Here is a 9959-nt window from a genome sequence, read left to right as displayed (position 1 = left end):
CTACTGATTTGCTCAATTCCGTGCTCCTAGAGGGTTGGGCTTGACCTAAAGCTCTGCTAGAAATGAAATTTATTTTGATCTTCCCACACTCTCTCTGCTGCTTGGTTTGCTCTGTGCATTGCATTTAATTTACAGCACAGGATTAAAACCCTCTGCAGTGCTTGGTGCTTCAATAATCTTCAGCCAATAAGTACAAATAAAATTTCATGCCAGTCCATAAGAGGATATGATGGCACTGTTAGGACCCGGGGTGTTTGGTTAATAAGTCATAATTTATTCCTGCAAAGATGCAGTTCTGTGGCTACTGCAGTCATACCAATGTATAATAATTTACAAAGATAAACACTTTTATATCTGATTATAGAAAGGGCTTTGAGCAGACCGTGATGTATGAGCTAAGAAATAAAAAATACTTAGGGGTGTGAAACAGATAATAAGAATACTTACTATTTCTCTAGTGTGTCTTTCCAGTTATCCCACGTAATTTACGAACTTCATCCTCAAAGATTTGCTGCCTCTCTTTGAGGTACTGTTGCTTCATGCAAGGGCAGTCTGGGTCAGAGAGTTTAATTACTCCTCAAAGAATGAAAGCAATATACTTAAGAACATGACCTGAAAACAGCTGGCCATTTCCCTCTGCATCTGCACATTGCTCCAGATGGGGCTGTATGCTTTTAACACCGGTATCACATGGGGGTTTTTTGGTATGAGGGTCAAATTCTGATGGAGAGCTCCATGAAGCTCCTAGTCAAGGGCTTACACTGTCAGAAGGTCAGTCCAGCAGATTCCAACCATGTTTCCCCACACTGCTTTCTGTCAAAGTGGGATTCTCCAGGCTTGTGCTACTTTTGATTTTCTCAGCTACCACATAGATTAGCACGTGCCATCTCTGGTGAGATCCCAACTCTTTTGTTTAGTCTGAAGAGGAAGGGGGCTTGGGGAGAGATAACTTTGTGGTCCATCGTGACCTTGGCCTGCTTGCTTTGTGTCCGAGAACCTTATTTTTAGTGTAGAGGGTCAGAAGATGAAGTGTCTTTTTCAGAAACGTAAATTAAATCAACTGATGTAATTAGATAGAAAATAGAGCTCACAAATGCTATAAAACAGTATTTCTTGCTGTGATCATTTAAATACAGTGTTTTCATTCCCTCTGCTAGTCAATGCTGGCCAAGCAGCAGAACCATTTTGAGACTGAGCTCAGGCAGCTGGAGGGTGACATACTGCTCAGCCTGTCAGCTGCCCAGGGAATGTTCTTAGATGACAGTGAACTTGTAGAGAAACCTGAATCAATCAACAAAATCAACTGCAGCAGTAATACAGCACAAGGTGACAACAGTTAAACTATTTTTAACAGCTGAAAATCACCTCTAAAATGTGTATTATTTATTAATTGTAGTGAAATTTTTGTATGAGCTAGGAATATTCCAGTTCCTGTCTGTCCAGCATGTGCTGTCCACCCAAATACTCACAGTTCCATATCTATGGTACATAGTTTTCACATAATATGTTTTTTCCTTCCTATTTAGGTGCTTGAGTTAGTATTCCTAAAAGAAGTATCAGCATGAAATGTGAATTCATATATACATATATACACATGAAATGTGTATTCATATACGATTGCCGTGTTTTCCCAAATAAGCAGAAAAGAAGCTCACTTACCTTTAATATTTGCTACTGTCTAAATTAAAGTCAGTTTTCTAGAGTATATCCATATTGTTTTGTGTATGAATAAGAATGTTTTGGTAGTTGTGTGGGATAATCATGTCTCATTAATAAATAACCAAGTGAACTGTCATCCTATAGACAGCTGAAGCCAAAGAGAAGGAAGCTCAGATTAACATGACAAGAGAGCATTACAGACTGACAGGCATAGGAGCATCCATCCTTTACTTCATTAGCAAGAGTTGGGGCAACATCAATCCCATCTACCAGTTTTCACGGAAGATAAAAATTTACCTTGCTGTTTGGTTTTCAAAGGGCAATAGACAGAATTCTGCTTCCATCAGTGATGCCTGATATATTAGTTACCACTTGCACCAGATGTTTGCATTTATATGGCTGTGTATCGGAGGAAGAAGAGCATGATGTGAACTCCTGCTGGTCCATAGCATGGTACATTCCCATGAGTCTCTTTTTTTGGCTGTCTCCATTCTGACAGTGTTTGTACACTTTACCTCCCTTGTGTTAACTCATCCCACAGGGATCAAGTCAAGACTTTGAGGGATTCTGTATAAACAATTCTCTGTGGCAAACCTACCAAATTATCTAATGCTACAAGGAAAGGAGATCACCTAGTGCAAAATTACCAGCTTGCTTAAGTGAGAGTTTTTCCCTGCTGAGTGAAGTCAAGAAGCAGAAGGGTATCATTGCCTTTTGCAGCCCTCATCCATGGCTTGCTGAAAGTGTCCTCAAAAGCCTCTTGGCAGAAGTGCCCACATTTCAGACTGCTTAGGCCAGCTCTTCTTAGGAGCCTACAGTCAGAAACTGTGTGCAGAAAAGCAAACAAACAGAATTCTGAAATTAAAGAAATGAAAATAATTGTGTTTATTTTCAGGCCTTCAATGCAGCCTTCCACAAAGCAATTAACAGGCTGAAAAATCAGGGGATATTCAATGTCGTGAAGCTGTCACACATTCAACCTTGTTTTTTTCACAAGTCAAGGACTTTTCAGAAAGGATAAGCTTTTTTTGGTCCAAACATTTTCTTGGTCCAAACACCTTTTCAGGTGGGAAAAACTCCTCATACTTTGCTGATGCTTACTGAGTTTTTTTCACTAGAAGGTGATGCCTCTGCCCAAGCAAGTTAAACTTCTTGCCTCCTGGCTGTGCAGTTTTCCACACAGTGTGATGGTTGCTCTGGTATCAATAATAATTGCAAGTTTTCCAAAGATGCTTTTATGTAATTCTTTTCATTTCAAATGCTGCAATGACTTTATTAATCTATGTTGAGGATAAATAACATGGCTTAACTGCTTGCAGTTGGATAATTAGGGTTGAAATTGATGTGGTATATAAAGTAAAAATTCACTAAACAAAACATACCCATATTGCATTCAGGTTGTTATTTTTCCTTTTAATTTTAGTGTCTGTAAGTCCTGGAAAAATCCAAGCTCAGTTGTACTGGGATGTAGATTTTGTCCTGAAGAGCTTACTCCAGTTTGTCACCCAGAGATGATCAGTAACATAGGCAGGAATTAAACTAGAAACCAACAATTTGGTTAACCAAATTGATTAATCTGATTTGGGGGATGATAGGAAAAAACAAATCACACAGCGTATAAATGGAAGTTAAAGGCAGACAGAAATGTCTGGAAGAGGAAGGACAGAAAAGGGGTGAAGGAAAACTGGTGATGATTTCTCTGCATCATGGTGCAGATGGATTTATTCACATCACCTTGGCTTTTAGCTCTGTGTTGCTTAACTTTGGCTTTGCTGTAGCCCTGGTACCAGGATGGATCATGAAGAATAGAAACCTGTAGTGCAACCCAAAAATAAGCTTATCATAATTGCAGAGTAGACAGAAACTAGAGAAAAGGGCACAATAAACTTCTGATTTATTAAATACATTTTTAGATGGAAGAAGAGAGGGCTTTTAATAGAGGAAGAAAGATAAATTAGTATCAGAAAGAAGAGAGAATATATCGTATCATGCAAAAGGTGTATCATTTTTCCCTAAATGTAATTAAAGTGATAAAAGGACTAGAAAAACCCATTGTAGAACCTAAGAATTTTTCTTCCATATACATTCAGCTCATGTGCCAGAACTGCTTCGGTGTAAAATAAGCCCCAAAATACTCCCAAACAAAAACCACCAACAAAAGCCATTCAGGATTTGTAAATTTCCCAAAGCTTTGGGTCAGCTTGTGGTCTGAAGGGGACTTAGAGTGGTGATGGAGACAGCTGTGCACTATTTGTTCTTCTCTCGATTTTCTGAGTGATAGAAAGGATACATAGAGATAACTAGGTGGAATCCAGAAATCTGTACCTTTTCAGTAGTTTTATAATTTCAGTACTGTAATCATTTGTCACCAAGTTTATGTAAGCTTAGCTTCAGTGTGCAAGACTTACATTTCAGTGTTTGTTTATGTTCCCACAAGCTAAAGAAAAAAAAAAAAACAACAAACCAAAACACCACAAACACTCTTGTTGGCTAGTTCATCTTTAAATTTGAGTGAATTTGTCTGTCAGTACATAAAAGAACAGAAGTCATATTTTCTGCAAAATGTTTTCACTGACCGCTTGTGTTTGGTTTCCAAGGTTTCTTTTTAACAGGTGAAGGGAAGCTGAGCTTGTGTGTGTAGTAATGGTTTTGCAAAAATTTGTTACATGTTTCAATGACAAATATGTAAGAATATCGCTCTATTTGTAATAGCTTTCAAATGAATATTTTAAAATGTGTTTAAAGCAAACTGTAAATTCTTTTATCAGATTTGTTTAAAATGCAGCTGTAGGAATTTTGTTGCTTTGAGCACTCTACTCCACCGTCACAGCTTTTACCCATTCACATGTCTTTTGAGAATGGTAGGTTTTTTGTCCTGGGTGATTTTTCTGCCCAGCTTCCCTGGCTTTACATGACAGCACTGCCTGCATATGATGACTTCTTGGATTCAATTATTGAAGGAGGTCCTTTTCATTCAGAAATTGTTGTTTTCTGTCACATGGCCCCTATCCCACGGAGAAATGGGAATTAGCATCTTCTGTCTTACTTTACCACCTGCCTCACCTTCTTGCCTTCAGTTCATTTTTCCTGACAATTTCTTTGATGAAACGACTGTTAGACCATCACTGTTAGCTGCTCAAGTCTGAGAACAGTGCAGGCTTGAAATCTGGATCAGGAAAGATTTATGGTGTTTAGTGCATGTTTTTTCATGTGTATGGGAACTTTGTGGAGGAAAACCTTGGCTAAAGGTATGTGGAAAGCACAAGGATGCACTTAGCAAAATGCTGTGAAGAGAGCGGTCCAGCCACTCCTGTGGTTTTTGTTCTGTCTCAAGGAGCAGACCCACTTGAAAGTATAGAGACACTAGGTAAGCCTCTTACTTGCTTCTGGTGCAAAGATCATTCAATTGTCCTCCCATTAAAGAAAGAAAAATTGAACTTGAAAGTGAAATGGAACATCAGGGCTAGAAATGTAGATAAATTGATAGACAGTTACATGCTTGTGTGTGTGTGCCCATAAACACAAATGTGTATGAGTGTATTTTTACTAAACAGAGCAAAGCCTTTTGGAAAAATCTGTCACTACAATGGAATATGCAACACTATGGGAAAGCTGAGCATGGTTTATTTTCAGCAGAAGGTTCAAGTTCTAAAGTTTCACCCCCTACTGTATGGTAAATGGGGTGGATGAAAAGTGTAAGGCCATAAGCAATACAGAATGAAGAAATTTTTAGACCAAGCATTCCTCTGCTTGGCATAATGCAGGCTTTCTTTGTACTGTTTTCTACCTTTTGAACTTGATGAGGGCCAGAGGGCAATTTTCTCCATGCTCATGTAATCTTGTGCCCCCTATGACTAAATAATGGTCATTATACAAACTATATTCAATTGTATAGGACTCTGTGGCTTTATCCTTGGGATTACTATTCCCCACAGACAATAGTGAGAATACCAGGTTAATACAGCTGTGACCTGACTGTGCTCAATTTAAACTCAGGCCTCACAAGGTGAGAGGCTTGTGCATTTACCCACTGAACCAATCAGTTAAAAAACTGATGTGATATCTACCACATGTTGCTCCCTTTTTCATAAGCGAATTGCTCTGTACCCCCTGTAAGAGTTTCTAAAGCTCAGTAACAATGCTGAGCATCTATCAAACTGTCAAAAGGTTTATTATCTTAAAACCAAGGGAACAGATTTCTGCAGGCTTTTTCTAATACCAGCAATAAGGCCACTGTTGAGAGCTCGCAATTTTGCTTGTTGAAATTGTAAGGGTTTGGTGAAGTGCTTCAGCAGAAGTAATATGCATTGCACAAGTGATAGTGAAATTAATGGGGGCATTATAATTCTTTTTCCTTTCTGCTCTGCTAATTTTTCTGTTTCCTCCCCCTCTGTCACTCACCCTTCCCCACTTATTTCTTTTACAGGCAAAAAACTTGGGTTCACTATAGACAGTGGAAGATTTTAGAACATGACTTTAGGACAAGGGCAGGACATGGCTGCAGAGGAGGCACATGTGAAGGCTGCCAGATGTGGCCAATGGGTTATTCTCCAAGTGAGTGCTAAGCAGCCCCTCCAGCGGGGGCTGTTTCCTCAGCTGGAGGGTTATTCCCAGAACACAAGCGAAATAGGAGGTAGATGACAGAAAAAGATCGAAACAGCGAATAATCTTATTCCTTTTTGCTTTTGATTGTAACAGGATACACATCATATTAATAGGGTGTATGTCATGCCTTGCTGAACACTGCCCTCCTCCCAGGAGCAACAGGAGAGATAAAACAGAAGCCTCTGGTGGGTCGGTAGGACTGTCCTTAGGGATACACTTCCCATGTAATTAAGAGCTCCCGTTCCCTTAATGGAGTCTTTAACAAACAGGTCTGACTCCCCTGTGGAGAGTTGTGTGATTAGCCCTGGAGTGCTGCTCTTCCAGGGTAGCAGCTGCAGCTTTGGCCAGCGCTGTGTGGGTTGATAACCCACCCTGCAGTGGCAAAAGGATCTGTGCCATACCCCAGTGAGCTGCAGTTCCCAGCATAGTGACAGAGCAGACAGGAGCAGTGCAGTTGTTAATGCTGCTGCAAGAAGGTGCTCCTCTCCAATTGTTTTATGCCAAATAGCCAAGGGCTATTTGTAACAACTCCTGTGCCCTGAAGCCATACAAGAAATGCATGTTCAGGCCTTGATATTAAGGAGGTCTTGGGGATGGGTGATTCCCTCCTCTTCTGTTTTTAACCTCAGCACCATTTGGCTGCCAACCAGTTTGTTGATCTGTCAATGACTTTTCACTGTCTATGCACATTAAATAATCTTAAACACAGTAAGTCTCCAAAGTGGTATGAAACATTGTTTTTTCAGTAGTAGGGTAGCTGTGAACTTTATTCTTTGTCTAGCACTTCTTCAGTCTTGCTCCTGGTAGGCATTGGACATGGTTTGTCTTAGGTCCCAGTTCTACAGGGACTTTGAGTCCAAGTGCTCTGCTGAGTTATGCTTGTCTTTATATAGAGTAACAACCCCACTCACACCCCCAGATCACTTATCCCTGAGTTTATAATATTTTTTCAGCTTCAGAATCAAAGCCTGAGACTTTAGAGTCTAATGACAAAACCTAGATTATTGAATCAGATACTGAGAAGTGGCACAGAAGCCGAGAATCTTCAGCTTTATTATTTGTATTATCAATTAATTTAATAATAAAATGAAGCTTTGAATTAAGTAACTTAGCTATCTTTTATTATAAAGCCACAATATCTTATTTATTTGTTTTCTCACAATAAACATATTGGCTGTTTTTCAACAGAACAGTAGCCAAGTGGCTAGGAATTAAAATTACCAGTGAACCTCCTGCAGGTACACTGGTTAATTTACATGCTGCAGTCTATAGTTTTTACGAGGTAAGAGCAAGATGTAAATATTTTTTTCATTAATTTGTTTTAATTATTCCTTCCCCCATGGAGAGAAGTGATCATGTTGGTGACTGCTTTGTAGGAGAGCAGAACTTTGGGATCTTTGTGCTTCCAAACTAACCTGATTGCTGCAGGATGCCAGTCCTTTGTGTTGTGCCTCCATGTTTTCCATCCATGTTGAGCAGGAAGAAACACATGACAATAATTAAATATATAGCTGTAAAAATGCATAGGTATGCTTACACAGATAAGGAAAAAGTGCATTTATCACACCAGCTTTACCCATCTGCTCAGTCTTATGGAAATAGCTGTCCATGCTCTAAAGTCAGAGCTCTTTCATTCATTTAATTTCACTTCATACACTCAGCTCTAAATTTGATTTTACCATGTCCATAGGTTAGGGGTGGACCTGCTGGAAAACAGTTCTGAGAAGAAGGATCTGGGAGTCCTGGTAGACTGTAAATTATTCATGAGCCAGCAATCTGCCCTTGTTGTCAAGAAGGCCAATGGAGTCATGGGGTGTATAAGGAAGAGTGTGGCCAGTAGGTCTGGAGAGGTCATTCTCCCCCTCTACTCTGTGCTCATGAGGCCACATCTGAAACACTGCACCCAGTTCTGGGCTCCCCAGTTCAAGAGAGACAAGGAACTACTAGAGAGAGTCCAGCGGAGCGTGACAAAGATGGCTGGGGGACTGGAGCATCTCTCTTATGAGGAAAGGCTGAGAGAGCTGGGACTGTCAATTACTTCTTAAACTAAAAGATAAAATATAGCAAACTGACAGAGACCAAGAACTTATTTCTGGAGGTTTTACAGGAAAATGGCAAATAGTTTGGCTCAGTAATTTAATAAACAGCTGAACATCTGCACAGAATCTCCTTTTGCTGAGATTTGTTACTAACACTATAAACAACAGAGGCGAAAGAAAAATTATTAAACTTCACTTTCAAACATGACTCAGAGAAACAGCCTAAAATTTGAAGCAGTAATATGGTTTTTAGTAAATGTTAAACTGGCAAATTTTCTACTTGGGAGAAAGTCTATGGGTGATTTGTGATAAGAAATGATCATGGTTATGTGAGTGATATTTACTTTAAAGCCTCTGTTTTTAATTATTTCAGTAGCACAACTATTCTCTTTCCTAAATTGGAAAGAAAAAGGTAACTGCCAACACTCTTGCTTCTGGGAATTACTGCAAACAATACTGCTGAAGAGCCACTCATCACCAAGAAACCTCTTTCTCATTCGAACTCCAGGCTTGTGAGCTCTGCCTTTCAGCAGCTGAGGCAGGCACATCAAACAGTACCACTGCCAACTGTTAATAAATATATTCCTTTTTTTTTCTTCAACAGGGTGCCCTTGAACTGTGTACCAGAGTAGAGGAATTTAGAAGCATCCTTTTTTCTCTCTGCTATTTTCACGCCTGCGTTGCTGGGAGACTGAGGTTTGGCCCTCAGGGCTGGAATGGAAGGTTCGGTGCTAGAGATCTCACCATCTGCCTCCGTGTCCTCTGCAACTGTATAAAGAGCTATGTGAAGGTAAGAAGTAGTGGGCAGGTAACCACACACAAAGGTCATTTCCACTCCATCAGCTCTTTATACTGACTAAGCAAGACACAATTCTTCTCTGAAGCTGTTATTTAAGTAGCTGGTATGATATGATGCTGTTGCTGAGTATGAGACTAAAAGAGATCAAAGGTGTTGTGGAGGGAGATGGGGTTTTTCTCTTGCAGTGGATGCTTGAACTTTGTACTGTAGGTCAAGCCAGTTCCAAATCAGCAGCTGAGGAGGAAAAAAATGCCCTTCATTATGTTAACAAAAACAGTGGTTTACATGTGCATGTATGCCAAATTCATTAGGCAGGTAATGAAGCATTTGCACAAATGTAATTACATACAGCAATTCTGACAGTTCATAACACTGCATTAATAATCACTACAATTAGTTCTGATGATGGAAGCAATTTACCGCGCGTCACATGTATAAATAATGGTGTGTTTCCTGCATGTGTCATTATTATGTATTAAGGATGCCACCTTGTTGTGACTTTCTCAGTAATGTTCCCCTTGAGTCAAAGTTAAGGGTAGATGACTGATTTACAGTGTATTTCACACGTATAGTTTAAATACTCAGTTGAGGTCATTTGTGTAAGTTCTGTATATGAAATGCCTGAATAACAGCAATAATTATTTATTACTGAATGATACAGATAGTACTGAATAGGTCCTCCCATTTCATCAACTGAAAGAAATCTAAGGGATATTTACAAAGATAAAAAGAGGGAAATGTTCCCCCTTGGTAATATAATTTTCTATGTCCCAACTTGCATTTATGCTTAGAAATTTATTTCCCTTTTTTCTTCCTACTCTACCCCCCCCCCCCCCCACCTTTTTTTTGTAATATGA

Source organism: Chaetura pelagica, unplaced genomic scaffold (genome assembly GCF_000747805.2).
Source record: "Chaetura pelagica isolate M959 unplaced genomic scaffold, ChaPel_1.0 scaffold10, whole genome shotgun sequence".
Taxonomy (NCBI): Eukaryota; Metazoa; Chordata; class Aves; order Apodiformes; family Apodidae; genus Chaetura; species Chaetura pelagica.
The sequence above is the reverse complement of the archived record's forward strand: the minus strand, read 5'-3'. Positions refer to the sequence as shown.